The sequence below is a fragment of the Akebia trifoliata genome, chromosome 7, assembly GCF_017979445.1.
Source record: "Akebia trifoliata isolate Shusen 1 chromosome 7, ASM1797944v1, whole genome shotgun sequence".
In the NCBI taxonomy this organism is placed as follows: domain Eukaryota; kingdom Viridiplantae; phylum Streptophyta; class Magnoliopsida; order Ranunculales; family Lardizabalaceae; genus Akebia; species Akebia trifoliata.
Genome location: NC_141381.1, coordinates 16,677,261 through 16,704,643, shown reverse-complemented (window position 1 = coordinate 16,704,643; position 27,383 = coordinate 16,677,261). Strand labels below are relative to the sequence as shown.

Sequence of the window (27,383 nt, the reverse complement as noted above, 5' to 3'; positions counted from 1 at the left end):
TGAAATATTCATCCATCATTGGGAACCGTTGCGATCGAGTTGATGAGTTGATTAATAAGGCGAGTGCAAAAATGGGGTATCTATAGATGGCTGTGAGGATGGCTAATAGGATGGTTGATAGAATAGCAGTATTGATGGAAAATAGATCATTCCTTAGAAGAGACGTTCCAAGTTATATGAATGCCGATGAACCACAATGCAATAAAGGTCTTCTATAAAGAGAAAGACTAAGTATTTTATTAAACTTTATAAAATACATTCCGATCTAATGTCAAAGGGGGCTTTTTGATATTGTATATAATACATTATGAGCTAATGTCAGAATGAGCCTTTTGACATTGAATGATATAGATTCTGAACTAATGTCAAAATGATCCTTCTAACATTGTTTAATTGTTCGATAAATTACTTCAAATTTATATTGCCTCACCAATTTTTTCTCAAACTTATCATAAATTTTTTTGGAATATTTGATTATAAAAATCTTGTTTAATTTAATTTGGCTCTTGTTTAATTTAATTTGGCCACAATTTTAAAAGAAAACTTAAATCTCTCAAAACTTTGTTGTAGATAGTTGTGTGGATGGCTGATAGGATGGCTGTGTCGATTAATTTATACATTTGATCTTATAGACACTTGATTACAATGAAAAAACTCGATGTCAGAAGACTCCTTCTGACATTGTATGAAATTATGATCTAATGTTATGATAGGACTATTGTTGTTTTTCCCATCGGAGTTAATATTAATCTTACTTTCACCTTACTTGTGGGGCAAGTAGCGGATCGAACCCAAGAGAAAGGAGGAGTAGAGTTAAGTTAAGAGGATAAAATTCGAATTAACCAAAAGAAATTAAAACTGTTTTTCTTTGTATTTTTGAATTTATCAAAAAGATTTAAAGTTGCTAGAAAATTGACCAAAGTAAATGAAGTTAAAAAACAAGAAAACTTATGAAATTAAAGCACCCACTAGAGGTGGATTTACCTAGAACATGTTAATGAGCAATTCCTAGTCTCTAGCCTTTTTATAAATTAATCTTACTTTCACCTTACTTGTGGGGCAAGTAGCGGATCGAACCCAAGAGAAAGGAGGAGTAGAGTTAAGTTAAGAGGATAAAATTCGAATTAACCAAAAGAAATTAAAACTGTTTTTCTTTGTATTTTTGAATTTATCAAAAAGATTTAAAGTTGCTAGAAAATTGACCAAAGTAAATGAAGTTAAAAACAAGAAAACTTATGAAATTAAAGCACCAATAGAGGTGGATTTACCTAGAACATGTTAATGAGCAATTCCTAGTCTCTAGCCTTTTTATAACTCAATCGTAAGGGCTTGGTGTTAGCTCCTTAGATTGAAAAGTTTAACAAATGAGGGAATAAAATAAAGTAGAATTCCTTGAACTTCCTACTATCAATTATCTAGTTTGAACATACTTTATCTTGATCTAATCTAAGCATAAAATATTTATATTAAGAATAAAAAGTGCAAGAAATGTTAAAAAGATCTCACGAGCATTTTAGATGAAAGAAAGGCATGAAATTAGAAACAACACAAAAACTTGCTCTAAGCTTTTCCACTCTCTAATGGAAGGGAGTTTAGCCTAATGTCATTGCAAGAAAGGAAAGATAAGAGATGAAAGAACTTTTTTTCATTTCATGGAGAAGCTTACAAATTCTTCTTCTTCTACTTCTTACAAGACTATTTAGCTAAAAAGAAAATAACTAGAAGATTAAAATACAAAAAGTAAGAGAATAGGCTAAGTGTCTTAGATTAAAGGAGTCTTGGATAAGAGAACCAAGAGGGAGGAAGAGCTTCTCTAGAGATTGAAGCTCTATTTATAGAGAAAAATGTGTGTAGAAGAGTCTAAAAGTAGCTTCCACTTTTCTTTGTACAAAAAGACAAAAGATTAGAACATGAGTTAAGGATTAGGGCATTTCAAAGTGGGCCCAAATGCTTTTGCCTTGAGATTTTGATTCCAAAATATTGATTTTCTGCACAAGAAACACACGTAATTAGATTTATCTAGTAAATGAATTTATGTATGTGTAATTAAGCTTAATTAACATGCAACATGATGTTTTGAGGCTTATCATGATTATTACCTTAATACGGAGAAATAGGGACAATAATAAAGATGAATGTCAGGGAAATGTGCATATAATTTAGTATTTTGAGACACTCATCGCACCCCCAACTTACCTTTTTTCTAGTCCCTAGAAAATAAAACTGTCACTTTTGCAGGCACCTCGACTGTATTTAGCGAATGCAACAAGCCCTTGAACCGCTGGATTATCCCTAATGGACGAGTTTGACTCGTCAAGGTCTACAGAGAATATACCCACAAAATTCCAACACTTTATAGAAATATCAAAATCAAAATCAAAATATGTATGGCGAACGTAATGATATTCTACAAATCAGTCAAAAGTCATTTACATTTGAACAAAGTTCTAAATTTTTATTCCTTATTTTAGAAAAAATTCAAAGATAACTTGAGTGTCTGTGTGATTTTTTGACTTTTTTCTTTTTAAAATAACATCTTTTTTAGAAACAAGATTTTACCTCCTAATTGTTAATAATGGTCAGTTAGACCTAAGTTTTAAATCGAAACTACGCATATTGTCTGGGATTATAAGAGGTGTGGATGGATGTTCACTTTAATATCTCTAAGGGGCTTTATCTATGATATTCCAATTTACTCACATTTTTAACATTGACGGCTTTCACCCTACTAAACTAATTGGTCTCATTGGATTCTTTTAATTTTTGTATTTTTTCAGGTCTAATATTTTTGCTTTACTTTGGTCTTTCTCACATCTTTCTACTTTTTATTTTCTCAACTTTTTCATACTTCACCACTTTCTGGTGTTCTTTTTACAAAAAACAAGCAGCCCTTTTCACGGTATCCAGTCTAATCTTATGGTTGCTGTCCAAGTCATATGAACCCCAGTTTTATTTTTCTTTTAACCAGCCAACCAAAGGACAAAGAAGTCATAGTTAACTAGACCTGGTTTCCCCTAACACTCTAGACAAAAAAGAGGGTCAACTCTTATTCCACAAAATCTTATTTTTTCAAGTACTTAATCAAAAGTAAAATTTTCAAATTAATTTTTTTCATTATTTTTTTAATAAGGAACAACCAAAAAGAACTTATGATCAAAAGTTAGGACATGAGCCAGATATTTGAAATTCATATGTAAAAAGTACATACAAAGATTTTGAAGAAAATATTTTGAAAGTGTTAAATATTTTTGAATTTTTTTTCCTGAAAACATGAAACTAAGGTAGAATGAAACATGAAACTAAACTAGAATGTTATGTAATGCAATTGTGAGCTAATTTAATACCCCCAAACCTAAATGAAATACTATCCTCAATATACACGTAGTAAGGAAAGAGAGAAAAATGTTAGATCACACCTGAAACAGATTGGGCATTAATATGCAAAATCTTGTTACAACTTATATGAAAAAATTGAAAGTTATAACAATTATAAATTATGAAATAGTTTTATATAAATAAAATCCGACCTAAGAATTAAGAAGCAACCTAAAAACGTCCTAATCTAAAAATGAAATCCATCATAATCTGAATTTGAATTTTCAGTGACCTGTGCCTTCTTCTCCTCAATATAAGCCAACATCTATCTGCTATTACTCAATACTCAACAACAATTGTTTTGACCAGTCTGTAGTTCTATTACGACTTCTTACCCCAAATGATAGGCAGACAAATTTTTACCATCATTAGGACATAAAAATAATTTTTTTAAATGATCATCATTCCTCGTTTATCCTTAATTCTTAGTATCATTACCTTTTCGAAATAGTTCTCAACCATTGTATTTCCTAAGATAATGGAAGTTGTAAGATAGGCAGGGTCTTTACAATCTTGTGAAAGGATATGCTGGATGGGGTACAAGGTTAGATCAGTAGTGGTCGAAATTGGTGTGACTAAGAAATTAAAATTCATCCTTGGTTTTTCCTGAACAACAGTTTTCTCTGATGGTGGATCAGTTTTCTTAGTCAAATTTGTATAATTGGTTAGCTCATTGGAAATTTAAAACATTGGTTGGCTCTTGGGGGTTATCTCATTTGAAAATTGATCATTCTTTTTTTCTTTTAAGGGCATAGTAAGCTGACCTAGTTGGACTTCCATCATTGTTTCGATTGGAACTGTAACCTCATTGGTTTGAATTTGAACTTCAATTGAGACGGGGTTATCAATTATTGATGAACAATCATCGAAATCTTCAAAAGAGTAAAAGTTGTCACTAAGGTTATTTTGAAAGAATGATGAATTTTCTTGGATGGAGATATCCTCATTTTTGAATTTATCAAAATTTGTTTCTTCTAAAGATAGCGTAAGGTGACTCAATTGAGTTCCTATGCTGGCTAAGGCTTGACCTATGTCCTGTTGTTGTTGGTGGATGAACTGTTGTTGATTTAACAACTCAATCATAGAGGACTCTAATGATGAAGTTGGAGGAGAGGAAAAAAATGAGTCATTGAATGTTGACTCTAGCTCTATGTCCATAGAAATGTTGAGAATCATAAGATTGTTGGGGAGTTATAGTTGAATTCATCATCGAGGTGTTGTGCATATAAAAATCCTCATGATTACCAAAATGACTACCTTGAGTAAACTCGTTCTACCACGGTATGGTATCCAATGGAAACCAATTATCTATGTGGTATACTTGGTTCGAACGAACTAGATGCCGGCATCCAATAAGAATTTGGAGAATGATGCATATTTGCTTTCGTAGCACGAAACATTGGTAGACTCGGACAACACTCGGGAGGAAGACCATAATTATCACATAGGACGCATGGGATCCAAGATTCTCTCCTAAACTTTATAACAATGTAAATCTGCTCGAGGTTCTATATCTATATATTGTTCGATATCAGGATCAAATGGTTCTAATACGTTGCTCTGTGAAGCAAATCACACAGCCGATCAAACAATCACGAAAAGAAAAGACTGGACCTAGATAGGTTGCCTAAAGCTAGACAACTCCTAATGGGGTAGAAATAGCGCAACTAGTCTTCCAACTCGGCTCTATGAAGTCAATTTTAAATCATTCGGATCTCCAAATCGAAGGTGGCGCATAATGCAAAGTAAGGGCACTCTTAAATCACCTTCCTTTCTTGAATAGATTGAGTCTACCCCCTCAAAGGGCAAGATCTTACTAGATATAAAAGATGACCAAGAACACAATTGGCACAACTTGAAGTGGAATTTCTCTTATTGAGCTCGTAGCCCTATAGTCAAGTCTAATAGATTTTATTTAATTTGATTAGATGACTAGTGAGTTGATTATCCTAATTAGAGCAACAAATTGGTAATGACTTCTAATCCTTATCTTATCATGCCATCTCTAGGATAGGGGTGCTCTTTACTACTTAATTAACTATTCCAAGTGTGTGCAAATTGGAAAAATAACACACAAAGGCAAGGAGTAACCCATTGGCATAGAGAGGCGTGGGTGTTTCGGGATTACCTCCCATGCTAGACGGGGTAGGGGTGAAGACGGTTTGAGTCGACTTAGGCTACCAATTCCAATTTTGATGTGCGAACCTAAGGAGTCGTGATGGTATTGTCCACCCGTCGTCCTTCCTTAGTCTATTACAATCCAAGCCTTCTTGGATAACTAAAAAAAGTTACAAGGAATCCTATACAAGAGTTTTTAAAATAGAAAAATAAACCTAGCTAAAGATTAAAGGAAATTGAAAGAAAAGAAGAAAAAAAAATATTCACCTACAAGGAGCAAAACAGAAATATTAGTAGAAATGATAGTAAACGGACTCAAAAATAGAATCTGACTTTTCAAAATCTTACTAACTAGGTCACATTTTATAGAAAATTTTATTCTACCCCAAATCGATATACTATAATAGTTAATCGGAGATCGGAGCAGAAAGTTACAGTTAGTTTAAGTTCTACTTTCTAGGGTGCAAAAAATGGGAATGACTTTTTTTTCCAATTTTTTCTCTTCTTTTTTCTCTCTTAAACCTTTAAAAACATTTGAACTTACAGCAAGAAACCAAAAGAGATAAAAAAAAATTGAAAAAACTGAATTTTAATTGATTTTATTCTACCCCCAATCGATATACTATAATAGTTAATCGGAGATCGGAGCAAAAGTTACAGTTAGTTTAAGTTCTACTTTCTAGGGTGCAAAAAATGGGAATGACTTTTTTTTCCAATTTTTTCTCTTCTTTTTTCTCTCTTAAACCTTTAAAAACATTTGAACTTACAGCAAGAAACCAAAAGAGATAAAAAAAATTGAAAAAACTGAATTTTAATTGAAAACTTACCACACTACCTTTACCTTTCCCCGGCAGCGGCGCCAAAATTCTGATGGGACTATTGTTGTTCTTCCCACTGGAGTTAATATTAATCTTACCTTTACCTTACTTATTGGGCAAGTAGGGGATTGAACCCAAGAGAAAGAAAGAGTAGAGTTAAGTTAAGTAGATAAAATTCGAATTAACCAAAAGAAATTAAAATTATTTTTCTTTGTATTTTTGAATTTATTAAGAAGATTTAAAGTTGCTAGAAAATTAACCAAAGTAAATGAAGTTAAAAACAAGTAAACTTATGAAATTAAAGAACCATTTGAGGTGGACCTACCTAGAATATGTTGATGAGCAATTCCTAGTCTCTAACCTTTTTATAACTCAATCGTAAAGGGTTGGTGTTAGCTCCTTAGATCGAAAAGTTTAACAAATGAGGGAATAAAAACAAAGTAGAATTCTTTGAACTTCCTATTACCAATTATCTAGTTTAATCATACTTTATCTTGATCTAATCTTAGCATAAAGTATCTATATTAAGAATAAAAAGTGCAAGAAATATTAAACAGAACTCATGACCATTTTAGATAAAAGAAATGCATGAAATTAGAAACAATACAAGAACTTGCTCTAAGCTTTTCCACTCTCCAATAGAGGGGAGGTTAGCCTAATGTCATTGTAAGAAAGGGAAGATAAGAGATGAAATAACTTTTTTTCATTTCATGGAGAAACTTACAAATTCTTTTTCTACTACTTCTTATAAGACTATTTAACCAAAAATAAAATAACTAGAAGATAAAAATACAAAAAATAAGAGAATAGACTAAGAACCTTAGATTAAAGGAGTCTTGGATGAGATAACCAAGAGGGAGGAAGAGCTTCTCTAGAGATTGAAGCTCTATTTATAGATAAAATTGTGTGTAGAAGAGTCTAAAAGTAGCCTACACTTTTCTTTGCACAAAAAGACAAAAGATAAGAACATGAGTTAAGGATTAGGGCATTCCAAAGTGGGTCCAAATACTTTTGCCTTGAGATTTTGATTCCAAAATGTTTATTTTCTTCACAAGAAACACACGTAATTAGATTTATCTAGTAAATAAATTTATGTATATATAATTAAGCCTAATTAACAATGCCACATGATGTTTTGAGGCTTATCCTTATTATTACCTTAATACGGAGAAATAGGGACAAAAATAAAGATAAATGTCCACGAAATGTGCATATAATTCAGTGTTTTGAAACACTCACCATGTTAGAAGGATGCTTATGACATTGTTTAATTATTCTGAAAATCACTTTACATGATTGATTATCGAAAGTTTTATCAAATTTCTTCATGCTTTAGGTGCATGTTAAAAGCACCGTGAATAGTGCACGGCGACATATGGTAGCACCGTGACAGGAGCATGGTGGCACTGTTAGAACATTGGAAATTCACGAATTTTTCTATATTTTTCTTCGTTTTTCACTCGTTTTGGATTCTAATAACCCACCCATGGATCCAATAATTAAATCACGATAGAATACATCAAATACCTTAGGTCTAGCATGAATTTGAAGCAACTACAACAACATTCTATGATTTTTAAAACACAACAAAAGTTTTGGAAAGATCCCTAAATGCAATTTTTTCGAAATCTATGGTTATTAATAAGAGTTGAGAGTCCCCTACTTGGTTTATGGTTGCCAATGACGATGAAATAATACAAATGGTCAATTTTCGGTGGCTCGAAGTTCCGATAGTGGTTGAATTCGGGTGCCAATGGTCGAGTTGATTCTAAAACCCTCTTTGAAGGTGTTCTTCCCCTTTTCAATGATGATGAACAACTCTCCTTTGGTTTTGATGAGACTCTAAGTGGGTATAGATGAACCTACTTGTTGATTTTTGTGAGAGAACAAGAGAAAGAAAGGAAAATGAAGGTTAAACGGGTTGAAGACGTCAAGTTCGTCGATGCTGACAACTTTCTCTTCTTCGCCGATGATCAACTCGGGTCGCTTGCGATATAACTTGATGGGAAGGGTTGAAACCCTAGGGTTGGAGAATGGGCTGATTCTTTGTGAGTTGGAGAGGAGAAAATGAATAAAAGAATTTTCGGTGGCTCGAAGTTCCGATAGTGGTTGAATTCGGGTGCCAATGGTCGAGTTGATTCTAAAACCCTCTTGAAGGTGTTCTTCCCCTTTTCAATGATGATGAACAATCCTTTGGTTTTGATGAGACTCTAAGTGGGTATAGATGAACCTACTTGTTGATTTTTGTGAGAGAACAAGAGAAAGAAAGGAAAATGAAGGTTAAACGGGTTGAAGACGTCAAGTTCGTCGATGCTGACAACTTTCTCTTCTTCGCCGATGATCAACTCGGGTCGCTTGCGATATAACTTGATGGGAAGGGTTGAAACCCTAGGGTTGGAGAATGGGCTGATTCTTTGTGAGTTGGAGAGGAGAAAATGAATAAAAGAATAAGTTGGTTCTTTTTATAATAAAAGTTGATGGCATTTTTGTATTTTTCTTTTATTTATATTTTCGACAAAATCTTGACCATTCGAACTCGAAAAATGACATATGAGTATTCCATCTTGAATAATTTTTCGTTGTGGACCTCATGGTGTGGTTAAAATTTTTTTGATTCTTTATTTATCAAAAATTCACTATTTTGAGTCCCACTTAATACGGAATTCAAAAATTTTATAGCTTTCTCATCCAAACTCGAATTTGAACGTTCTTACAGGCTAAAGTATATATTTCGATCATTTTAAACCTAATGGTGAAGTCAAAATTCATTAAAAATAAATAAAATAAAATTTGAATATTCTACTAAAAATGCCCTCGATCCGCGGGCTACTCGGATCCACTTTTGACCCTTGAGGTTTGGGAGCCGCCACCTAGTTATTACGGTCTAGGAACAGAATATAGACTCGAACAGATAAAAATGACTAATCTACTAATGAAAAACTGAGTCCGGGGATCACATTACAGGGTTGGAAGGTGTTAGGCACCAACTCCGCCCGGCCAATGCCGGTCTCTACTTATCCAAAATAATACTACATTGCTAACAAAAAACCTAGATAAAATAAAAGAAATTTTACCTTCAAACGCAACGATTCTATTCCCTTAGACCTGATAAAACCGCTCATTATACCGTACTCCTTGCTTCGTTCTGTCTCCAGATCTGATTTCTGATCTCCGAGGTAAGGTATCTCTTTCTTAGATCTGGATTCTTCAAATTTTTTTTATAGATTTTGGGTGATTTTGAAGGGCTTTTAGGTATTTTTCAAGCTAAAATAGAAGTATGGGTGTTAGGTAAGGAGTTGGGACTTCGAAATTAGGGTTTATGGGAGGTTAGGGAAGCTTTTTGACCTACTTCTCTTAGGATTTATCATTTGATACGAAAATAGGGTGTGAGGAGTCCTATTTATAGATTTTTTTTAAGGGTTTGTTTAGATAGAGTTAGTGTTTGATTATAATTCTTTTAGTTAGAGATATATTTTAATTAGAATTGTTTTAGGTATAGTTATATTTTAGTTAAAATTCTATTAAATAGAGTTATTATTTAATTAGGATTGTTAAATAGAATTATTATTTAAGTAGAACTCTATTAGGGTTTTGACTTTTGGTCTTATTTGATTGACTTTAGTCTTACTTGGTTGACTTTTAATATCTTGACTTTAGTCTTACTTGATTGACTTTAATTTTGACTTTAGTCTTACTTGATTGACTTTAATATCTTGAACTTAGTCTTACTTGATTGACTTTAAGTTTTTGGAGAACCCCCCTCTATTATATCTTTAATTCTTTGGACCACCAAATGGAGGGGTCTTTGAATAAATATCTTGGCAACCATCAACAATTTTGCCTAAGAGCCTAATTGATCGATTTTTTTGGATCAAATTTTTAAATTAATTTTATTAATGTTTCACTTTAATTATTTAATATTTTATTTATTAATTTCAAAATTTTTAATTATAAAAATTGTAAAATTACCGTTTTGCCCTCAAAAACTACTTTTTGTGTTTCAAGTCGATTTTTGATATTCTAGGATGTTTTAGAATCGATTTTTCATAAGGAATTTAATGAAAATATTGGTTTTTGTAATTTATGAAATTTTTTGTGTGGAATGGTCGTGAACTTCATGAGGGGCATTTTCGTAATTTTGTTGAATTTTGTGAAAATTGGCAAAGTGATTTATTTTGTTTCGATTTATTATTTTATGGGTTTGAATAGGTTTTCCTAAGCGTAACGTAGGCTTTAGGGATATTTTAAGGTTAGGGGTATTTCGGTAATTTGGTCATTTTTAGTGATTTTTATCGTGAAGCTTTTTTTTGTCTGAAAAATGATGATTTCTAAGCTTTTAGGGTTATATTTTCCTAGCGTAGCGTGGTTTCTATAGTTTTGTCAATTCGAGATACCTCATCCGGATTTCTGAAACATTTCGAGTAACAAAATAAAGCTTTGGGATAAACATCCATCATTGGGAATCGTTGCGATCGGGCTGACGAGTTGATTAATCAGGCAGATGCAAAAATGGGGTGTCTACAGATGCCCCTCTTTGGCAGAGGGTTGAAGTAAACTAGATAGCAAATTTATTTTGATAGATAGTGCGATATCCGAATGCCAAAGCTAGTGACAGTTCATTTTGCTGCCTGATTTAGTAATTCGTCGGGATGTTCAGATCCTTGAGCGTAAAACTCTCCCCGAATTAAAAGGTTGTCTGGTCATCGAGCGAGAACTCTCACTGATAGTGTCAAATCCTTGAATTTTAGAAAATTCTCCTTGACTAATTTAACAACTGTGCAAGTGTGTGCACTTAAAATCTGAGATAAATTTCAAAGAGTTTAAGTTGGAACTGAGTAAAATCTGAGCACAAAGTGAATATAAATTGAGCATAAACTGAGCATAATTTGAGCATAATCTGAGCATAGACTGAGCATAAACTGATCATAACTGAGCATAATCTGAGCATAATTTGAGCATATTTTGAGCATAAATTGAGCATAATTCTAAGAAAATCCTCGGCGGTAACTGAACATAATTTCGAGAATACCCTCGACGATTACTGAGCATAATTCCCTGAAAACCCTCAGCCGTAATTGAGCATAATTCTGAGAAACCCTCAGCGGTAACTGAGCATAATTTCGAGAAAACCCTCTGCGGTAACTGAGCATAATTTCGAGAAAGCCCTCGGCGGCATCTGAGCATAGTTCCGAGAAAACCCTCGACGGCATCTGAGCATAGTTTCGAGAAAGTCCTCGGCGGCAACTGAGCATAATTTCGAGAAAGCCCTCGGCGACAACTAAGCATAATTCTGAGAAAATCCTCGACAGCAACTGAGCATAATTTCAAGAAAGCCCTCGACGGCAACTGAGCATAATTCCAAGAAAACCCTCGGCGGCATCTGAGCATAGTTTCGAGAAAGCCCTCGGTGGTATCTGAGCATAGTTTCGAGAAAGGCCTCGGCGGCATCTGAGCATAATTCCGAGAAAGCCCTCGGCGGCAACTGAGCATAATTCCGAGAAAGCCCTCGGCGGCAACTGAACATAATTCTGAGAAAGCCCTCTGTGATATCTGACTGAGTAAAACTGAGAACGAAGGAATAAATTTGGGAAAGAATGATTGAAAATGAATCTAGAAAAAAGTGGTTGAATCTGGGAATGAATAGATCTGGGACAGAATGAATGCCCTATCTCCTATGTGAGATCCAAAATACGTTTGTTTGAACCTCAAGGTTTTATCCAAAAGTTTTATGAATTTGAAACCTGAGTTTTTATTTCTTTTGAACCTCAAGGGTTTTTCGAAAAACTGCTATCAAGAGGGTAACCTTAAGTTTGGGGTTCCCATTATCTTTTAGGATTAACATTGCTTAAAAATAAAATGCCCCTAGTTTGACAATAAACATGGCATTGAAGATAATTGAACACATCATGCAAAAATTAAAAAAAAAATTCCCCTAGTATAAGGGGGGAAACTACATATTTAGAGGAAAAATAAAATGCCCCTTGTATGAAGGTTTGAAATATTTGATTACTTCAAGCGCAGTGAAGATCCAACTTTTAATTTTGATTAATTTTATTGAAGATTTTGAGTCAAGCTCTAGAGAACAAAATATTTCCTTCTGAGGTTCATTGTAGAATCTACCATTTTCCCTCTTGGTTCACTTGAGAAAGTAAAAAAATTTCAGATCAATCATAGACAAGATACTTGTGGCTTCTGAGTCTATGCCTGGTTTAAGCTAAATATTGGACTTGATTATTCAGACTTCAAATGTTTCGACTCGAACCTCCTGAGATTTTCTTATGTTTTTTTTTTGTTTATCTAACTTTTGCTTAGATTGCCTTTTCAGGTTTTCAATCTAGCGAGGTGGCTCTAACTTTTGCCTAGATTGTTTTTTCAGGTTTTCAATCTATCGAGCTTTTTTCTTTTTTTTTCTTTGCTCTGATTGTTGCCAAGACCGTCATTTCGGATTTTCAACCTTGCGAGCTTGCCTTAGTTTTTGCCTAAGTCGCCCTTTTCAGGTTTTCAACTTAGTAGGCTTCGTTTTTTTTCTTTCTTTCTGAACTTCTGGAGTTACTCTCTGATCATGCTTTCTTACTTTCATTGACTTTTTTCACACGGTACTTAGGAGGACTTTTATAGATAGGCTTAGGACTGGGTATAAAAAGAAAGGAATTTTGAGGCTCAAAAAACCCAAATGCCTCTTGTGTGGCATTTCTTTCTAAATTGTTTTCTTTTTCCTTGAATTTTCTTCCCCATTTTAAATGAAATTTTTTTTCTTTCCTTTTTTTTTTTTTGAATTTTTTTTTCTTTTTAGATTTTTTTCTTTGTTAGAGAATTTATTTTTTATTTTCATGTGGTCGGGCCTAAAGTAACTTCTCAAGTTGCCTACGTACCCCAGAATTTTGGGATCAGACCTAGACATAGTTCGAATTCTTCCCTCCCTTAGGTTAGGTAATCAGGCTGAGAAATAAAAAGGCATAAATTATTATTTTTTTTTTAAGGCTGCAAGGGGTTGAGAAAGGATATATTGAACTGGGTAATAGGAGAATTGACTCGGCCAAAGATAGCCTCCTTAAATGTAGTATCATTTGATTTGGTCAAGGTTGGTTGGTTCTGGTAATTCGATTCCATCATGATCTTGAAGTCTGATGGCTTTTCCAAGAATATTTTCTTTGATAATGAACGGACCTCCCCAATTAGGTTTAAACTTCCCTCTGGGGTCAAAGATAAAAGATAAGTGCTCGGTTCTCTTCGAGTACCAAATCCCCGACTTGTAAGTGATGAACCGTAACCTTCTTATCAAACGTGAGAGTGACTCTTCTTTAATAAGTTTGCACGTGGCACAAAACTCTAAGTTATTTTCTTTTCAATCTGGTTTAGCTCTTCATACCCAATGACGAGCCTAATCTGTTTCTAGCAATTGACTTTCCATCAAAACCTTGAGATATGGGATTTCTATTTCAATTGGTAAGACTGTTTCAGATCATATACTATAGAGTAAGAAATAGTTCCAGTGGAAGACTATATTTGAAGTACGACACCCCCATATTGTGAATGGTAGCTTTTCTAACTAATCTTGGTACGATTGACACATTTTCACGATAATTATCTTGAGACTACGAGCTGCTTCAACCACTCCATTGATCTGAGGACGGTAGAGAGATAATGTGATGTTGAACCTCGAACTTTGAACACAGAGTGATAACCTAAGCTTTGATGTACGACCCATTATCAGAGATCAATATCGCTTCAACTATTTCATTAATTTGAGAATGGTAATCTATTCTGGGAGCTCTACCATTTTGAGAAGTGTAGTACTAATACATTTTGTAACATCTTCCTTGATCTCATTTTCTCAAGCCAATATCTATTCTGTGTCAGACAACACCTAAGCTTGCATTTAACATATCCTCATAGGCCCACACAAACAAGTCTTTTGAAATTTTTGAGAAAATTCATTATCCCCTTGTGTTCCCCTAGGGATAGGAGGGTTTCTATTTGAATCTCTTTAGGAATTATTTTCTATTCTGAGGTCAATGACCTTTGTTTTCTCGATTAAAGGTTGAGCTTGACTCTTATCTTCTTGCTCAGGAAATAAATCTATCCTTGAAGCCAGATTAGTAGTTAATTCGTTAATGCGCTCGAGGTATTTAAAAATTTTCTTTATCCAATCAAATTCAAATGGGACGAAAAATACCTCTATGACTCAACAAACTAACTTGACTCAACAGAAAAAAGAGTCGACTCGAAAAGAAGACATGATCTTGCTGAAAGAAAGGGACTCGAACTAACCCAAATGACTCATGAAAATTCAAGACTACCTACAACGGGCTTGATTAGGACTGAGGACTGAGACATTGCTTACAACCGGTATGACTGAGGCACTGTGATCTTCAAATAACAACTGGGAAATGTTGAGATATTCTAAAGGATTTTTGAAGATTGATTTGGCGTTGACGTTCGTTCTAATTGATTGGACTAGTAACCCTAACAAAACGGTGAACGATAACCTTGAGACCCCATCAAATGTGAATCTGATCAATTTCAGTATTACTCCCTTGATAACATTTTAAATGAACCCTAAGGTTTTATTTAATTCTGTGCACCAATCCATTAAATAATTCATTCATGTAGAAAGGAAAATAATTTTATTGCACTCTTGAAAATTATCGACATATAATGTTTTCATTGAATAAAAAAATCTTCACAAATTTGATTATTTTTTGCAGTAATTTTCTTTGTAGAAAAATACATTTTAATAATTTTTCAAGGTTCATGCAAAAATAGATTTTTGGTAAAAAGCATATTTCAAAAATTTTCCATGCAAAATTAGATCTTTTGTAAATCATTTTTCCTTCATTTTCTTTTCTTTTGGAAAGTATTTTATTTTGGAAAATATTTTTCCTGAAAAATACTTTCCTTTTGTAAATAATTTTTCTTCTTTGAAGATGGGTTGAACCCTGAATTTAGCAAATAATTTTATTTCCATTTTGATCTAAATGACCCAGCCCATTATGATTGTTGGATCGAGATGGACTAGGTCATTATGGATTATTACAAGAAATGGATTATTTATTAGGTCGGTGCACCCATTTTAATTTCCAAAAGAAAAATTTTTTATCCTTGAGGACAACCATACATTTTGATCTCATATATCATTCACATACATTCATCAATCACAAAGTCTCATTCAATGAACAACCTGGGAACACCCACGATAAGTTTGAGTCGTGACCTATAGGGAAGGTTTCTAGACTCTAAGCTTATTACGTGCAATGCATCTTTATCTGGCCACCCTTGCCCAAGTACACCTATATACCTCTCGAGCGTACTCAATCTGACGGTACGTGGTGACTTGGTTTGATATACCTTATAAGTGATAATCTAAAACTCCAACTGACTTCTCTGAAGTAAAAAACAACCAGTTTGATCCCTAGTTGAGAGATGACGCACGATGCTGAGCAATCTAGAATAGACGTAGTCTATCCCCCTCGTACAGTAAGGTACAGCGGGGTAGGATCTCACTTAGGCACTAGTTTTGACCAAGAAGTGCAATTGATGTACTTGGATTATCTTTTATATACCTACAGGTACGAGTCAAGAGTTGTAGCGTTCATAAATGATTTGGCATCCCACGAGGGGATTGACCACGTACTAGTACTACGTTGGCAAATGGACATGTGACTGTATGGCTTACAATATGTCAAGGGCTCAGGTCACCCCAGCCTGGGTGCATCGATATACCTTTCAGAGTCACCTGATCAGATGGTACTGATGCCCCAGTTTGATATACTCTAAGGTACGTGACTAGAGTTGTGGTTTTCATGAATGACGTCGCATCTCCAAAGAGACCGGGCCACGCACTAGTGCCACGTTGGCTATATGGGACGTGCAAAAGTGCAAAACAGTAAACGTGCATGTGGTGTGTGTAGTACATGGTGGGGTGTGCCCAGGGCATTTTTCAGATAAATAGCCCCATAGGCCAAATCAAAGCATCAAAATATGGATATTAGAAAATGTGTTCACAAAACATAACAATATCCATAACATCAATCAAGATCCATTCATGCACATCGAAGATTCATATCAATTAAGATCATGGCATATCAGACAGGCAATCAATCAAGATAATGCAAAAGGGGACCAAAATGATCAATCAATCAAGATAACACCAAATAATATCAATCACCAATCAAACAAGAGGACAAGAACAACCAACAACCTTTTTTTTCTTTTTGGAATTTTTTTTTCTTTTGGCATTTTTGAATTTATGACTCAACAAATTTCTCAATGAGAACTTAGGTTATCTTGACTAACACATTAAGATTTCAAAATTACTAAGGGTCATTAGGCCACGTGGCTCCCTCATTGATAATCTAATTCTATGGTCTATACAATTTTGATTAGAAAATATTTGGATCCGAAAATAAAATTCACTTTATTTTTAGATCTGAAATTTTGAAAATGGGTGACATTGAAATTTCAAATTTAAAAATCAAAGTTCGAAAAAAAGAAAAATTTTGAAAATTTTCCTTTAAAGTTTTTCAGAATTTCTTCCGCCACAAGCACGCGGCGTTGGATCATCTTTTCGGAGTGCCACTTAGTGAAATCAATGACTCTTAGTAAGAAAGGAATCTTACTAAGTTAGTAAAACTAACCCATTTTTTTTTGTTGATATTTCATGTTGCTGCCATCCCAAAGACAATTAGTTTTTTTATGCAACTTGTAGCACACAAAAAGCTAACTCATTTTTTTCATTGTTATGTTGCTGCCACAACATGCTACCAATACTAACAACTCAACTTTTTTTTCATTTGTTTCATTTATATGTTGTTGCCAGCACCTCAACTCACACATCCCTTTTTCTTTTTCTTTTTTTTTTATAAATTTTTTTTTTTTTTTAAATTTTATGTTGCTGCCAGCACCTTCCACAATAATGCACTCTTGTGTTTTACTTCTGCCAGCACAACACAGCACTCAACACTTCTTACGTTGGCTGCCACCAATATGCACACTCAACACCTTTTTTGTATGTTTTGTATATTGCTGCAAGCAAGATACACAACGCCCAACTCAACTCACAACTTCTTTTTATTATTATTATGTTGCTGCCAACAACACACACTCGTAACACTCTTGTTTCTTTTTTCACAAAAAATAAAAACTAAATTAAAATAATCCTTGAAAGTTACTATTAGATAAACCTATGAAACATCTATGTACCACAAACCTTTTTATCAACAATTTGCAGGTGGAATAGCCTTCATTAGAGAAAACACAGATGATAATAACCGCACCTTCTTATGTTGCTGAAGGAGATCCTCCAACAGTGGATTGAACTTATTTAATACTCTCTTTATGGAGACAAAGTCGTGGAGGAAACTCAAAAGGAAAAGAACCAGCAAGTCTTGAAGGCGTTAGAAGCCCTAAAACAGGCTTCTCATGATCTTCAAAACAAACCCAAATCCGGAAAAAACGATTCCAACTTATCTTTCATTAACGGTCTGTTAGAACTCGAAATCTTTCAGAGATTCAATCAAGAAATAAAGATCTCTATAAATAAAGATCTCAAAAACCAAATAAATTCTGCAATTTCTGGAGGTCGAGGTAAGTTGAGATCAAAATCAAGAACTCTTTTCACCAAGAGATGATTGTGACTATTGTGAAAATCAATGATGAAAGATGAATCGGAATCGCTATGGACTTTACTTACATTGAACGCAGTAGCGACTGGATGAAAGCCACGTCAATGATAAAGATGATTCCCTTTTGATCGTGTGATCGAGTCAAAGTAAAATTGAAGATGTTGACGGAAGGGAAATCGAACGGTGGAAGAGATAACACTACAGTAGATAAGATCAAGATCGAATGGCGGAGTAAAGGACAATAATGAGATGTCATGACTATCCGGAAATTGTTGTGAAACAGATCAAGGCCGCCAGGATGTATTACTTCTTTGCCTCGTCACTGTAATGCCTAAATTCTCAAATCTAAAATGTCCAAAACCTTCCATTATATAAAAATTGAACTTCCACCACAGGACCAATGGTGTGACTGATCTTTTGAAGATGACAAAAGAACCACATTGAAGTTGAGGATTCTAACAACATGGTCGATAATCACGAGGGATTTCCAATACTCAATTCAGCATAAAGAGAGTCAAAAGAAAAGAGGAAAAAAAAAAGCATAACATAAAGAAGAAAGAGAGAAGTGAGATTCTCTTTATTTATTGCCCTTTCAGCACACATGGGGAAGAAGATATTAAAAAATGTTTTTTTTTTGCTAACAACACACCACGCACGATGGTGCTGTTTTTTTTTTCTTTTCTTTTGAATACCCTCCTCATCACGCACAACAATAAAAAAATAATTTTTTTTTAATTTCTTAGCACATCACATACAAATAATTTATTTTCATAACTCGGCACACATGCATAGTAACATGCTAAAATAATTTCTAAAATAAAAAATAAAATCCATGACTCTCATCCCAACCACTATCATTCTATCCTCACTTCATATGTTACTTTGACTCTTTCATTATTTAGGGATCATCAAAAAGTGACCCTTAATTAGATAAAAAATAAAAATAAATAAATAAATAAAACAATACCCAAAATCCATATAAACGATCCACAATCAAGCCAAAATAATAAAAAAATAAACAAATAAATAAATAAAATAAAAAAACTAAGTCGTTTTGGCAATGCTCCCATACTTGGGGCTTTTCAAGTTTGATCCTCAATAATCCCCAGTGGAGTTGCCACTAAAAGCGAACTCGATCCGCGACGTGCGCTGATCCGCTTTTGACCTTTGAGGTTTGGGAGTCGCCACCTAGTTATTACGATCTAGGAACCGAATATAGACTTGAAACGGATAAAAACGACTAATCTACTAAAGAAAAACTGAGTCTGGGGATCACATTACGGGGTTGGAAAGTGTTAGGCACCAACCCCGCCCGGCGAATGTCGGTCTCTACTTATCCCAAATAAGACTACATTGCTAACAAAAAACCTAGATAAAATAAAAGAAATTTTACCTTCGACCGCAACGATTCTATTTCCTCAGACTTGATAAAATCGTTCCTTGTATCGTACTCCTTGCTTCGTTCTGTCTCCGGATTTGATTTCTGGTCTTCGAGGCAAGGTATCTCTTTCTTAGATCTGAATTCTTCGAATTTTTTTTTATGAATTTTGGGGTGATTCTAAAGAGCTTCTAGGTATTTTTCAAGCTAAAATCGAAGTATGGGTGTTAGGTAAAGAGTTGGGGCTTCGAAATTAGGGTTTATGGGAGGCTAGGAAAGCTTTTTGACCTACTTCTCTTAGGATTTATCATTTGATACGAAAATAGGGTGTGAGGAGCCCTATTTATAAATTTTTTTAAGGGTTTGTTTAGATAGAATTAGTGTTTGATTATAATTCTTTTACTTAGAGTTATATTTTAACTAGAATTGTTTTAAGTAGAGTTATATTTTAGTTAGAATTCTATTAAATTGAGTTATTATTTAATTAGGATTGTTAAATAGAATTATTATTTAAGTAGAACTCTATTAGGGTTTTGACTTTCGGTCTTATTTGATTGACTTTAAGATTTTAACTTTAGTCTTACTTGGTTGACTTTTAATATCTTGACTTTAGTCTTACTTGATTAACTTTAATTTTGACTTTAATCTTAGTTGATTAACTTTAATATCTTGAATTTAGTCTTACTTGATTGACTTTAATTTTTTGAAGAACCCCCCTCTATTATTTCTTTAATTCTTTGGACCCCCAAATGGAGGGGTCCTTGAATAAATATCTTGGCAACCATCAACAATTTTGCCTGAGAGCCTAATTGATCGATTTTTTTGGTTCAAATTTTTAAAATAATTTTATTAATATTTCACTTTAATTATTTAATATTTTATTTATTAATTTCAAAATTTTTAATTATAAAAATTGTAAAATTACCATTTTACCCTCGAAGACGATTTTTTGTGTTTCAAGTCAGTTTTTGATGTTTTAGGATGTTTTAGAATCCATTTTTTGTAAGAAATTCAATGGAAATATTGATTTGTGTCATTTATGAAATTTTTTGTGTGGAATGGTCGTGCACTTTATGAGGGGCATTTTCGTAATTTTGTCAAATTTTGTGAAAATTGGCGAAGTGATTTATTTGGTTTCGATTTGTTATTTTATGGGTTTGAATGGGTTTTCCTAACGTAACGTAGGCTCTAAGAATATTTTAAGGTTAGGGGTATTTTGATAATTTGATCATTTTTTAGTGATTTTTATCGTGAAGCTTCTTTTTGTCTGAAAAATGATGATTTCTAAGCTTTTAGGATTATATTTTCCTAGCATAGCGTGGTTTCTATAGTTTTGTCAGTTCGAGATACCTCATCCGGATTTCTGAAACATATCGAATAACAAAATAAAGCATTGGGATAAACATCCATCATTGGGAATCGTTGCTATCAGGCTGACGAGTTGATTAATCAAGCGGATGCAAAAATGGGGTGTCTATATCTACCCTAAGTCCTTCTTTTAGAATTTTATCGAAATTCACAATTAGATTTCCTCGAGATATAAATTAAAAACTCGGGGTGTTACATTCTCCCCCCCTAATATAATTTCGTCCTCGAAATTGAAATCATACCTTATTCTCGGAATAGTTCTGGATACTTAGCCTGCATCTCAACCTCTTTTTCCCACGTGGCTTCTTCTACGTTGTGGTGCCTCCACAATACTTTGACTAGAGGGATAGATTTTGATCTTAGTTGCTTTATCCTCCTATTTAGTATCTGTACTGCACCTTCCTTGTAGGATATGTCTTCATCTACCTCTAAATTCTGTTAGTCAACCACGTGTCAAGGGTCTGGTAAGTACTTCTTCAGCATGGACACGTGGAACACATTGTGAACTTGCTGAAGCTGTGGGGGTAGAATTAATCGATACGCCACTAGACTTATTCGCTCAACTATCTCAAATGGTCCTACAAATCACGGCTTTAATTTGCCCTTAACGCCAAATCTGGAGATCCCTCTTCGAGGCGATACCTTCAAGAATACTTGATCCCCAACTTGAAATTCCAAAGGTCTGCGCCGCTTGTCTGCATAGCTTTTCTGTCTACTCTGAGCAGCTTTTAGTCTGTCCTGAATAATGCGTACTATCTCAGTAGTTTCCTCAACTATCTCGGGCCCTAATACCGTGGCATCTCCTGTTTCTGCCCAACATATTGGTGATTGACACGGCCTGCCGTATAAAGCCTCGAATGGTGCCATGCCAATACTAGCTTGGAAGCTATTATTATAGGAGAATTCCACCATTGGTAAGTAACGCTTCCAACTCCCTCCAAAATCCAAAACACATGCCTGCAACATGTCTTCCAAAATCTGGATTACTTGTTCAGACTATCCATCAGACTGTGGGTGGAGTGCTAGACTGAAGTTCAACTGACTACCCATTGCTTTGTGCAGACTTTCCTAGAATCGGGAAGTAAATCTAGGATCCCTGTCTAACACGATAGAAACTGGCACTCCATGTAGTCGTACTATCTCAGCTATATATATCTGGCTCAGTCTATCGACGGTGAATGAGACTCGGATTGGGATGAAATGCGCTGATTTCGTCAGTTTATCCACAATTACCCATATGGCATCCGACCTGTCACTAGCTCTCGGTAATCCTACTACAAAGTCCATGGTCACGTGTTCCCATTTTCATTCCACTATGGGTAATGGTTGGAACAAGCTTGCTGGGTTACGGTGTTCTGCCTTGACTTGCTAGCAAGTTAGGCATCTACCTACATATTCTGCAATTACCTTCTTCATACCCGGAAACCAGAAATTCCTTCGTAGGTCTCTATACATCTTCGTACCTCCTGGGTGAATCGAATATCGAGAACGGTGTGCCTCGCCTAATATGTCGGACCTCAATAGCAAGTCTTGCGGTACCCACATCCTATCTCGAAATTTGATAACCTCATCTGATCCTTTCGACCAATCTAGGTCAATCAGGTCCTTAGCTCTCAGCTCATATTCCCCCACATCTTCATCTACTTTCTGGGCATCTTTAATTCGTGCTATCAACTCATTTTCAATTCTCAATGTACCCAGATACATGTGCGGTCTAAAATTTTCCCTTGGAGTCTCAAATACTATTTCTGCAACTTGTTCAAGTAATTGCCATTATTTCAACATCATATGAGCTACGGTGTTTCTACTCAACGCGTTGGCAACCCCATTAGCTTTCCCCGGGTGATATTCAAGGGTAAAGTCGTAGTCCTTGAGGTATTCCATCCAATGTCGTTGCCTCATATTTAATTCTCGCTGCGAGAATATGTACTTGAGGCTCTTATGATCAGAGAACACTTCAAACTTCTTCCCGTATAGATAGTATCTCCAAATGCGTAGTGCAAATGCTATAGCGGCTAACTCAAGATCATGGACTGGATAATTCTTCTCGTGATTCTTCAACTTCCAAGATGCATATACCACTACTTTCCCAAATTGCATCAATACGGCTCCCAAACCAATCCCAAAAGCATCAGTGAAGATCGTCAAGCCTTCACCCGGAATCAGAGATACTAAAATTGGAGCGGTCGTCAATCTTTTCTTTAATTCTTGAAATGCAGTCTCATACTCGTCATCCCACTCAAACCGGACATTTTTCTACATCAGTCTCGTCAATGATGCTGCAAGAGTGGAGAATCTCTCAATAAATCTTCTATAGTAGCCTGCCATCCCAATAAAACTTCTAATATCTATCACCGTCTTAGGCTGTTTCCACGTCAATATGGCTTCCACCTTGGAGGGGTCTACTGCTATTCCTTCATTGGAGACCACGTGTCCTAGGAATTTCACTTTCTAGAGCCAGAATTCATACTTGCTGAACTTGGCATATAGCTTATGCTCACGTAATATCTGTAATGTGATTCTGAGGTATCTCTCATGATCCTCCCTCGATTTAGAGTAAATTAAGATGTCATCTATGAACACAATGACAAACTTGTCAAGGTGCTTCCAAAGTACCCGGTGCATCAGATCCATGAATGTTGTCGGTGCATTCGTCAGACCGAAAGGCATCACTAGATACTCAAAGTGTCCTATCCTGGTCCGAAATGCAATCTTCGGAATATCCGCCTCCCGAATCCTCCACTGGTGGTACCCAGATCGCAAATCAATCTTAGAGAAGTATTGGCACCCTACAGTTGGTCAAATAAATCATCGATGTACGGAAGGGGGTACTTATTCTTGATGGTCAATTGATTTAACCTCCGATAGTCGATACATAATCGAAGTGATCTATCCTTCTTCTTGACAAACAAAACGGGTGCTCCCCACGGTGAGGAACTCAATCAAATAAACCCCAAGTTAGTAAGCTCATCAATCTGCGCTTTTAACTCTCGGGTTTCTACAGGGGCCATTCGGTATGGTGCGATGGAGATAGGTCCTGTGCCCGGTACCAAATCGATAGAAAACTCTATCTCACGACTTGGAGGCAAACTTGGTAATTCATCTGGAAAAACATCTCCAAATTCCTTGACTACCTCTACCATATCTGGTGATGTCTCTAGCTTTGCTGCGCTAGAATTTCCCAACTGGTTATACATAGTGTAGACACCCCATTTTTGCATCCGTCTGATTAATCAACTCGTCAGCCCGATCGCAATGATTCCCAATGATGGATGTGTATTCCATTGCTTTATTTTGTTATCCGATATGTTTCAGAAATCCGGATGAGGTATCTCGAATTGACAAAACCTTAGAAACCACACTACGTTAGGAAAATACGACCCCAGAAATATAGAAATCATCATCTTGCAGACCAAAAAGAAGTTTCACGATAAAAATCACTAAAAATTGACCAAATTACCTAAATACCCCTAACCTCAAAATAACCCTAGAGCCTACGTTACGCTTAGGAAAACTCTCTCGAACACATAAAATAACAAATCGAAACCAAATAAATCATTTTGCCAATTTTCACAGAATTCGACAAAATTACGAAAATGCCCCTCATAAAGTTCACGACCATTTCACACAAAAAATTTCATAAATAACACAAAATAATATTTCCATTGAATTCCTTACGAAAAATCGATTCTAAAACATCCTAGAACATTAAAAACCGACTTAAAACGTGAAAAGTCCTCTCTGGGGGCAAAACGGTAATTTCACAATTTTCATAATTAAAAAATTCAAAATTAATAAATAAAACATTAAATAATTAAAGTGAAACATTAATGAAATTAATTTAAAATTTTGAACCTAAAAAATCGATTAATCGGACTCTCAGGCAAAATTGTTGAGGGTTCGTGGGATATTTCTTTAAGGACCCCTCCATTTGGGGGTCCAAAGAATTAAAGAAATAATGGAAGGGGGTTCTCCAAAAATTTAAAGTCAATCAAGCAAGACTGTAGTCAAAGTATTAAAGTCAATCAAGTGAGACTAAAGTCAAAAATTAAAGTCAATTAAGCAAGACTGAAGTCAAGATATTAAAAGTCAATCAATTAAGACTAAAGTCAAAACATTAAAAGTCAATCAAATAAGACCAAAAGTCATAATAGAATTCTAATTAAATAATAACTCTATCTAATAGAGTTCTAACTTAAAAACAATTCTACCTAAAACAATTCTAATTAAAACATAATTCTACCTAAAACAATTTTAAGTAAAACACAACTCTAATTAAAAGATCTCTAATTAAACACTAACTCTATCCACATCAACCCCTAAAAACATCTATAAATAGAGGTGCTCACACCCTATTTTCGTATCAAATCATAAACCCTAGGAGAAGTAGGTCTAGAAGCTGCCCTAGCCCCCCATAAACCCTAGTTTTGGAGCCCCAACTCCTTACCTAACATCCCTCCTTCAATTTTAGTCTAGAAAACACCTAAAATCCCTCCAAAAACACCCCCAAATCCGTAACAAACTTGAAGAGTTCAGATCCAAAAATAAGGAGATACCTTGATCTAGGAGATCCGAAGTCAAATCCGGAGACAGAACGAAGCAAGGGAGTACAGTACAAGGAGCTCTTTTTGTCAGATCTGAGGGAGCAAAATCTTTGCTATCGGAAAGGTATGAAATTTTTATTTTTGTTTTTATCTAGGTTTTTAGCAATGTGATATATTTGGGAAGTTAGTAGAGACCGGCTTTGGCCGGGCGGGGTTGGTGCCTAACACCTTCCAACCCCGTAACATGATCCCCGAATTCAGATTTTTTATGGTAGATTAGTTCTTTTTATCCATGTTAGAGTCAGTTTGGTTCCTAGACCACAATAACTAGGTGGCGACTCCCAAACCTCAAGGGTCAAAAGCGGATCCGCGCACCCCGCGGATCGAGGGCGCTTTCACATAGGACCATCTCTTCTATATCTAGATCCTCGAACCTTGACTTCCAGATATCCGGGACTTCTAAAATCTACTGACCTCGTGGAAAAATCCACGTGGGCATGGTTCTGCACTAGCCAATCCATCCCCAATATGACATCAAAGTCGCAACTATCTAATGTCATAAATTCGGTACTCATCTCCTGGTCCTCTATCCTAATTATACAGTTTCGACACAATCTCTGGGCTATTTGTCGATCTCCTAACGGTATGGATAGTTTCATTACTCGACCCGTGTCAGAAATCTCAAAGTCTAACAACTATGCAATCTCGGTGGAAATATATGATCTAGAAGAACCGGTATCAAACAAAACTCGAATCTTAACATTGAAAATCAAAATTGTACCTTCTACCACCTCGTCTGAAATTGGTATCTCCTCCTGAGTCAGATGGTACACCCTGACCTGGGGTCTAGGAATCACTCCTGACTGTCACTGTGTTGAAGGGCAGTTCCTCCTGATATGTCTCGTCTGCCTGCACCCAAAGCATGCCAAAGGTCCCGTCTGTATAGGTTTCTATGGGGCAGGTGGTCTCGGAATCTGTCTGGTTGGTCCCCTTGGCCCTGTTGGCCCCACTGGAACCCCAACTGGTCCATAACTCGACGGCGTAGGAGCTCGATACTACGGATATGTGGGTTTTGAAGCACTCGGTCTCAAAAGCATCGTCCTCTTGGCCGGATCAGCCCTAGGAGGAAAAGAAGTCTAGGGTCGACTAACCTGTCCCCTCGAAGTCCGTAGCTCCATCTCCTCTCGCTCAACCCTCTGAGCCCGGCTCACTGTGTCTCGATAGCTAGTGGTCTCAATTACTGACATCCTGGCCCTTAGGTAGGGTCGTAGTCCTCTGAAAAATCTATGAGGCTTCTGTAGATCGATCGGAATGAACTCGGGTGCATATCGTGATAATCTAGTAAATCTCAGCTCGTAATTCGTAACGGATATACTACCTTGCACCAAACCTGAAAATTCCTGATGCTTGATCTCTTGGGTCGTCTCAGATATGAATCTTTCCAAGAACATCCTCTCAAAATCGGCTTACTCGAAGGGTCCCTCTCCCAAAACATTCCTCTCGAAACGCCACCAATAGCTGCTATCCCCGTCAAACTGAAAGGCAGCCACCGCTACCCACTGGTCTCTCGGACACTACATGGTGCTCAGAATCTCTCGGGCCCTCAAAATCTACTCCTCGACCTCTACCGGGTCGGAAGAACTTCCAAACCTAGGTGGGCGTAATCGCTGGAAGTTCTGTAGCCATATCCCCGGATATGTCTGAGTCTGGGATGGGGGAGTCCTCGTGGCTCTCAGCGGCACAACCTGTGGCCGTGGCTACTGTGGTGGCTCCTGAGGTGGAATAGGGTTGGCTTCCTGTGAAGAAGCCTGGCGTTCCCTCAACTAAGCCACTTCCTCGACTAGTATAGCCTGTGACTCAAGCATCTCCTCCCTAAACTTGTTCTGGGACTCAGCCATCTATCTCATAAACGACATTAGCTATGCTATCAGATTGGTGGTCAGATTCGATGCTTGTCCCATCTCTAGTGTGTTTAGGCCTCTCCCTCGGCCTCTACCTCTGCATCTGCCTCGCCTGTTCATTTTGTTTCTGTTCATCAATAGCAAGGCATTTATTATCATCATGCTAAAATCGTTCTTATGAAAGAATTAATGAATATCTTGAATAGGAATTTAGTAATGAACATCATTTTCATTATTAACAGAATGAACCTAAAATC

The 27,383-nt window shown here is 35.7% G+C and overlaps 1 pseudogene; it reads right to left on the bottom strand.

The window, feature by feature from the left end:
* Window positions 1-20,924: 20,924 nt before the first annotated feature.
* On the bottom strand, window positions 20,925-22,388 carry LOC147398279 (uncharacterized; annotated as a pseudogene).
* Between the last annotated feature and the right edge of the window lie 4,995 nt (window positions 22,389-27,383).